The sequence below is a fragment of the Lathyrus oleraceus genome, chromosome 6, assembly GCF_024323335.1.
Source record: "Lathyrus oleraceus cultivar Zhongwan6 chromosome 6, CAAS_Psat_ZW6_1.0, whole genome shotgun sequence".
Lineage (NCBI taxonomy): Eukaryota > Viridiplantae > Streptophyta > Magnoliopsida > Fabales > Fabaceae > Lathyrus > Lathyrus oleraceus.
In genome coordinates this window covers 313,291,979-313,301,094 of record NC_066584.1, presented here as the reverse complement: position 1 = coordinate 313,301,094, position 9,116 = coordinate 313,291,979, and positions in this window count along the sequence as shown.

The window sequence follows — 9,116 nt, the reverse complement described above, 5'->3', positions numbered from 1 at the left end:
AACATCTCATTTTGCTTGTTACTTCCCTCAGTGAAGCTTTTTGTTGCTTCTCCCCAGGAGTCAGCTTGTGTCTCCCCAACGGATTTATTTTCCATTTGGAATTCTCTTCCCAGTGTGAGTCCTTCACTCCCCAGTAAGTTCTCCTGTCCGTTTTCTGTTATTTCCCTAATCAGAGGCGTGTCTTGTTCACGCTGTGTCAGTTTTGTTTTTTCCCCAGTTTAGAGTCGTGTCTTGTTCACACATTTCTTTTTCTTTTATTATCCCCATAGAGTCTTGTTAGAGTCTCTGTTCCTGGTGAGTGTATTACTCCGATGGATCGTCTTTTCTTCTGTGTGAATCATATTCCCCACAGATTTTTGTGTCTTTTGCATACATACATTTGCATCATGAGGTCTCTTAGGGACCAAAATTTGTCTCATTACTGTTATTTAAGCCCATTCTACCGCGTCGAGATGAAGATTTCTAAACTTCACTTCTCCGGCTAGAATGACCTTAAATAGGGGCATCTGTAAGACCCCAATTTTGGCCCTAAGATCCCTCATGGCCCATATCATATCATATCATAACCTCAAGGATCATTGCATGCCCTGGTTTTCCTCCTAGTGGGTTGGTTGCCTTGTGGGTTGTTTCTTGATCACCAAGCATACTTTGCATTTGTATATCTTTGCTTTCATATGTTTATAATTCAAAAAGTACAAAAATATTGTCAGTTTAACCTTGTTGATTGCAGATGAAGCAATTAGGTCAAAGTCAGTCAACAGTCAGTCAAAGCAGTGGTTGGTGGCCATTCTTGCAGAATTGGGGCACCATGGTCAATAATCAAAGGTTCATACAACTTGAGACATCATTTGAAGTCAAGTTCTCAAGGAATTAGGGTTTGGAATTCATCAGAAGTGGTCCAGTCACTCAAAACCCTAGAAAGTCAGACTTGGTCAACTGTTGATTTAATCAGAGATTTGATGGATAGAATTGATTTGAAAGAGTTCATTCATGTTTGTATAAGTCTCATCTATCATGTTCAACCTCATCATGGAAGAAAATCAAGCAAATCAGAAATTTTCCAGAAATAGAAAGTGGACCTGTAATTTCAACTGCCAAAAATGGAAACTTCTTGATCCTCAACTTACATCATGATACAAGCTTCAAATGAATTTTTGCCCAACATGAAAGTTGAAGATCTTGTTCTCCCATTTTCAAAAAGTCCAAGAACTCTCAAATCCCATGTGTGGTTGTCAAGATATGATCAATTCATTTTCACCAATTTTTGAACTTCAAAGGGGCATATCTCTCAAACCATAAGGTCAAATTTGGTGGGGTTTTTTCCTACACACCACATTTTTCATCCTCTTTCCAAAAATATAAATTTCATTCATCAAAACCCTACCATTCAAAATGGCATTTTTGGACCTTTTGCATTTAAAATCAAAGTTTGACCAAACTTTGACTTTTTGAATTAAGACTTTTTTCACCAATTGGCCAATTGGGAAATGTTTCATATCCTATTTGTGACTTGCCTCAAGCTTAAAATCATAACCATACCACCATTACACCACCATTTGGGATTAAAATGCAAAACTTGGAAATATGCAAATAACCTCATTTGAGCAAATCAAGTACAGCAGTTCTGCAGCATACACAAAACAGCAATTGGCAAGGCCATTAGCAGCCTGTCTAAAGGCCCACTCGACCACAAACACACCTCCCTACTCACTTGTTTCCAAATTAGCAAAATAGCAAATGGTGCATTTGGAGCTAAACCAATTTACAACATGGATTAAGGATGGTAAACAGACAATATAAACAACTTGTTCTGCTCATTTGAACCCTAGCCACCATCTAAAAAACGACAGAAACTTCACTCTCCTCTCTCTTGCATTTTTGCATTCCTGCTCGAATTGGAAGAATCAGCACAAACCACGAGAAAACTTTCATTGTTTCTTCATCCAGACATCTTTGTGAGCTCTTTTGAACCATCACTTCTCAACTGTAAACCTTCTTTCGAGCTCTGCATCTTCAAAGCATCTCCAATGGCAGTTCGAGTTATGGTTGCTTCCAAGCAAGATTGAGCCAAACCTCTTCAAGACTCCATCATTGTAGAGCATAGAGAGGAACTGTTTCAGCTTCAAACCTTCAAATAAGCACTGTTCCATTGATTTCCTCCAAACAAGTGAGTTTTTCGATTACCTTGTTTTTGTCAAATAATGATATGCTTTAAGTAGGCTTTGCTTCACTGATTCTAAAGAGCTATAGTTTGTTTGAAATGATGAAATATTGCATGAGATATTTGAAAATAAAGTTTTGTGTTCAATGACATTTGTGCTCGATGCATGCTATCCAACGTGTTTCAATGAGTTTTGCTTATGGATTTGTGATGGTTATGCCTTGCTGAATCGATTGCCATGTTTAATTTTGAGTTCTGGGCACTTTGATTTTTGCTCATGGTTGATGATGATGAATATATGCTGCTGTTTTGCTATTTTAAGCTGCCCAGAAAAATCCTTTGAATTGTGCTTGTCGTGTTTGGTTGTTGTTGGTTAATGTTGCATGATGAACTTGATGCATATGCCATGCTGTCTGCTTGATGTTGTTGTTCATGATTCGATGCTTGCAATGCTGAAACCATGCTGTTGAAACCCTAGAGCCATTTCCCATATTGTCTTGTTGGCTGCTGTTGTCCTATGCTGCATGAATATCATTTATGTTATCATGTTGGTCTGCATGATTTTGTTTAAGATTTGTTGGCCATGATGATCGATTGAAGTTAAGCATTTGAGCTGCCCTGCTGTATGTTAAACCCTAAGGGTTTCTAAAAAACCAGAAAATTTGAAGTATCATTGGTGTTTACTGTTCCATTGGCTGAGAGCCAATAGGAACATTTCGTTTCCTCTGCCCAAAACGCAGAGTTTAGTTTAATGAGCCCAATATTACATTTGTGCCATCGGTTGACTTTGTTTGACCATATGCCATGCTATGTGTTTCATATTTTGTTCAATTATTCATCAAACTTCAACAATTCATTTCTCATTCATTATTCATCCAAAAATCATGAAAATTTTTGCATAATCTTCACATGGATGTCTAGTATTTAATTGTGAATTTTAATTAATTTTTCAGTGGCTGGATTTTAAATGATAATTGTTTTTCCAACATGTGTGCATAAATGATACATTGTGCCATTCCTTTTGTGAAATACTCATGATGCACCCTATGAGCCTGAAATTTTTTGTGGTGAAACTAGACACATTGACCTTTGTTTCCATGTAAAGTTTGTGCATTTATCATTTGTGGATTGAGAGTTATGATTTTCTGAAGTTATGTGTTACATTTGGTGCTATACCATGATCATGTATTTTCCCAATTTTGTTCACATGCTTCCTCTTATCCAATTGACCCCAAATTTTGCATGATTCATCCATTACATGTCTAGTTGGTGTATGAATTTTCTTGGAATTAATCATGCTGTTTTCCATTTGATTGAGAATTTTCTTCCATGCTTAGTCATTTGTTGACTTTATGTGATACATGTTGCCATATCTTTTGTGAAATTCTCAAATCTTATTGTATGACCATGAAATTTCATATGTGATAACTAGACATCTCAAGCTTTGCATTGGTGTTAATCTCATTCATTTATCATCTGTTTTCAAATTGATATGATTTTTTGAAGTTGACCCATGCTTGTTGACTTTCACCATGCTTACTTGAATTTGGTTTGACTTCATGATTTTGCTTAACTGCCTTCCTCTCATCCAAATGCCATGAAATTTTACATGTATACCATGCTAGATGTTAGGATTGAGTGTGATTTATTTAATGATTTTTTGAGATTGTTTGAGTTGACTTTTGAAAGAGGTCTTGCTGTTGACCTATTTGTGCTCTTTCTTGCCATGCTTTGCATTCTTTTGCATATGAAATGACCATGATGCATGATATAATTATGAATCCAATTGAGAATGCTTCTTGAATGTTTAGACTTGGTTTGGGTTGACTTTTCCTTGCTGCCTTAACTTTTTCTTTCATCTTTGACCCTAGGCTAGTCCTAGTGGTCTTCTAAGCTTATGTTGAGTTCATCTGTTTCAGGTTAAGCACCAATGCCTTGAGGATCACTCTAATGTGCTTGAGTTTGATTGTTTAATGTGCTAACCTTTGTCTTGTAGGTGACTCATATGCTTGAGTCTTTGTGCCTTGCACAATTGGTCCCTCTGTGGTTGACTATTGGTTCATTTTCTTTTGATTTTGACTGTTGAGCTGTTTACTAATTGGTTTGACTTTTTCAGGTACTTTAGTTGCTTAAGTTCTTGAACTTGCTTGCTTTGCTATTTAGCATTTGCTTTGAGGTATAAACCTTTCTTCTTCATGTAGTCTGGAGACCCGGTCTGTTATTTGACCGGGCAAACTGTCTGAAGTCCTCCTTAAGAGGCAATGCCTGTGTTTGTTTATATTTGTCCCAAGCAGGAAAAGTCCTTCAAGTAAGGCAATTGGTGGAAGGTAGGGATAAGCAATCTATCCCCCACTATTCAGTGAGTCCTCTCTTTGCTCCCATTACATGGTTGAAGCATTGAGATAAATACCCAAGATCTAATCGAGTCAATAATGTGGAGAGAGCTCCATCTTTCTGAGCTCCCACACTTTCTTTGATGCTCTCTCTGATTTGAGATAGAAGCAATGAGGCACACCCCTCATCTCCTTTTCATCCGCTTCACCTTAGCCTCTCAATGGCAAGGTTAAGAGCGACCTTTACCTATTACAGTGGACTTTCAAAGTCAAACCCTCTTGTGTGAGCCCCCATTGTTTGGCTATAGAGTGTGCTGTTTGATATTCATTGATTGATTGATTGATTGCTTCATATGCACTTGTTTGCCTGTATGTTATACATCTATCATCATCATCAATTGCTATTAATGCATGATCATCTCATTTGTTTTTTTGTGATGCTATCATTGTTGTTTGCCCATTGAGGTCAATTGTAAGTCTATTGCTTTGGCATTTGCTCCTATGATATGGAAGGATAGAGTGTAAGACCTCCTTGGTCACTCATATCTCCTGTCATTGCTCTGTGTGTATGTGAGGATACAGCTGTAAGTCCCTGTAAGTTGGCATCTGTTTTCCTATGATCATAATTTGATCTGCTTGATTTGTATGTGAGGTTGCAGTTATAAGTCCCTGTAAGTTGGCATCTGCTTTCCTGTGATCATAGTTTGTTTTACCTGTTTGTATGAGAGGTTGCAATTATAAGTCCCTGTAAGTTGGCATTTGCATTCCTGTGATCATATTGTTGCTTTTGTTCTTGTATGTGAGGATCCATTGTAAGTCCCTGTAATGTGGCATTGGATTTCCTAGGACCATACTGTGGAGTTAACCTAAGTCCAGATAGATTGGCAGTTGACTTCCATGTTTCATTCTTGTTTTCTTCTGTGGAGATTAGTGTAAGTCCATTGAGTGGCATCTGATATCCATTTCTGTTTTAGGAGACTGGTGTAAATCCATCTATTGGTATCCGGTATCCGCTTTTTATTTCTTTGCCTGTGGAGATTAGTGTAAGACCATTGAGTGGCTTCTGATATCCCGTTTTGTTTTAGGAGATTGGTATAAGACCATTGATTGGCATCCGATATCCGCTTTTCTTTTGCTTTGCTTATTATTATTCATTGCTATTCCAAAGGACACACTTGAATCATCTGCTATATGATTTCAAGAAGTGAACCTTCTAAGAAGTTTTACTATCCATCCTCATCCATTCATCATTCATTATGTCCTAGACTTTTCACACTTTATCTTTCAAACTTGACATAAGTGTTGTGCAAACATCTTCATGTTTTCAAATTAAAAACCTGGACTCAAGTCCTTGACCTCTTTTTTCAAACTCCATTTTCATAATACTTCTTTGAATCAATCCTAATCATACTTTGACCTCATTTTCATAAACACAATCAATTAACTTCACTCATTCACTTGTTTTGGCTTTGTCCATTAATCTTTTCATACATTAGCCATAGGTTTCAATTATCATTGTGGTTGATGTAAATCTTGCCTATCCTTAGTGAGTCGACAGTAAGACTTCCGTACTTCAAACAGGGCTAACCCCTCTAGTACGTCGAAGCTATCCTCGCATGGTGGATGTTGTTTTTGGTCGAGTGTTCTCCCATTGATAATGAAAAGCCTCAGTGCTTGTGTTTAAAACTGAATCCACCCACTTTTGGAAATCTTTTAGCCGAACTACGGCGTTTTGATCCTTACCTTTGATGGAAGGTACGTAGGCAGCGGGTTCATCCGTTCGAACACAAAAATAAATCAAACCCAATAACCCAATAAAACTTATATATTCTTTTTCTCATCATCCCAATCATGTTTGCACAATACTTATGTCATAACAAATAACAATCTTTTACAACAAGTGTGAAAAGGGCTCCCTAGGAGTACCTAGGACGTAGTGGGTGCCTAACACCTTCCCATTGCGTAATTTACCCCTTACCCAGAATCTCTGATCTTTTTATTAGTTTTCTACGTGTAAAACTTCTTAGGCTTTTGTTCGCTTTTTAGCCAATCCTTTGGATAAATAAAAGTGCGGTGGCGACTCGAAATTTCAATGTATCTCATAGCTTATGGTTTAATCAATAGATCATATAGCGACGAATACACCGCTACACCTGCCCAAGTAACAGGACAGGTCTTCCAGACTACATGAAGTTAGAGACATTATACCTCAATGCTTAAGCAACCAAGCAAAGCAAAAGCAAGTTCACATTGAACTTAAGCAACTAATGTACCTTCAAGAAGCTACAGAACTGGAATTGCTCGAATCAGGTCTTGTAATGCAGAAACAGATGCTCCTCAATGCTTAGGTGGATGAATGGATGAAGAATGATAGCTCAATCTTGCACGATTTGTCCATAATTGCCAACTGCCATGGATGAGTTTGAACTTCAACAGCTTCGAATCTTGATGAAACTTGATGGATCTTGCTTCAATCTACCTCCACAATGCTTATGGATCATGAATCAATCGAGAACAAGGCAATGTATGAAGAAAATTGATGAAAAGTTTGAGAGAAGAGTTTGTGAAAATTTTCAGATCTGGAAATTATGAAGTGTTAATCCCATTTTCTGTTCTGCTTTAGCTTATATATGCTCTGCTAATGATGTTTGTTAATCACAATTAAGCAATGCAAGTGTTATTAGTGAGAAAGAGGTGTTTATGCAAATTTGAACAATGCACCTTATGCATGGCAAGGCAATGGAACAGTACACGTTTTTTGGCTCCAATTCACTTCAAACTTTGTTTTGAACCAAATGCAAGTGGTGGAAAGTGGAAACAATGCATAATTTTTGAATTTGGAATTTCCCTCCAAAATTCAAATGGAAAACCAAATATTTTTGTGATCAAAATGCATGGCCTATGATGCATGAATTGGATAGTGCATGTCAAGAGAGAAATGTTGCAAAAAGAGCCACTTCATTTGGACATTTGGTGTGAAAGTTATGCATTCTTGAAGTTCAAATTCACTTGGCCATGTTTGGTCCATATCTTTTCAACCATACATGATAAATTCATGTTCTTGGACTTTTTGGAAAGGTGATAGCAAGATCTTCAACTTTCATGTTGGACAAAATTTCATTTGAAGCTTTCTTGATGATGTAATCTTGAGGAGAAGACCTTTCCATTTTTGGCAATTTCGAATTACAGGTCACCTGCTATTTTTGGGAACTTTTCATCTGACCTCAAATTCTTCATTGTTGATGTTTGCAATGTCAAATGAGACTTGTATGGACATGAATGAGGCCTCTCTAACCATCTCCCACCTTCAAATCCATGATTGCATTGACAGTTGACTTTTGTTGACTTTCTAGGGTTTTAGATGAAATGCATCTTGACTGATGAGCTTTGAGCATTCAATCTTTGGCCAAACCACTTCAAAATGATCCTTAAGTCACATGAACTCAATGAACCAACCCTAGGGCTTTGCTTCAATAGGAAATGCACTTGCTTGCTTGCACAACTGGATCTCCTGACTAGTCTTGACTGATGACTTGCACTAGGCAATGGACAATGCAATGCTATGCAGTGGACAATGCAATGCTAATGACCTAAAAATGAAAACGTATGTACAAAATGGGAGGTGCAAATTTGAGGTGCTACACAAGTCTCGTATCTTTTTTTGGTAATTGGCTTCGGCTTTTTGCAACCTCAAGTGTTCATGGTGTTCTTCATTCAACAATGCCTCTATTTCCTCATAGGACCTCTTCTTGTTCTTCAATCTACTAGCACTTTCACCTTGTACTCCCTTGAGTTTATGGGCCAAGTTCAACTTATCAGCTTTGGCTTTGTAAAGCTCCATCTGGATCTCTTGTTCCTTCTCTTTCAACTGACGATTCTCCATTAAGGCTCGTTTTTAATACTCAGCAGGCACATTCTCAGAATGTATCAAAGGTGGTTGCTCTTGCAATGGTTTCATCCTATCATAGGGTAACAACAAAGTCTCAACTCTACCCTTGACCCATTCAATGTAGGCAGGCATAGCAATAGCAAACTTCTTCCCCAAAATAGATCCATCCTTGACACCGATACTCTCCCAAGCTCTTCCCAATTGCTCCAGTCTAGCTGGGTCACTCCGCTTCACAAAGTACACGCTCTCAGCTATCTCAGCATCTAGTGGCCTTTCATTCATGACAAAACCCAACTGACGGAGAGAAAGAACCGGGTTATAGTTGATGCAACCCTTAGTTCCTATGAGTGGAACATTACAAAACCTTCCACAACTCATAATGACATTGCGCACATTCATCCTATAAGCTTGCCACCTGATGTCATAGGATGTGAGTGACATAATCCTCTGAATCCATTTATGAGTATTCTGAGTATCCACAAAAGGTCCACTGGTTGGTAGAAAGGACAAGAACCATTTGAGTAGCAATGGGAGATAACACCTGATAGCTCCACCCTTACCATGCCTGTTGTGTATAGCATAATAAGTGTCAGCTAACAAGGTAGGAACTGGGTTTCCTCCGATGAAAATAGTGATTGCTGCAAGGTCAACAAAATTAGGCATACTAGGGAACAACACGACTCCGTAAATCATGACGGCTAACTGAGCGTTGAAAGCTTCCCAATTTCCTTTC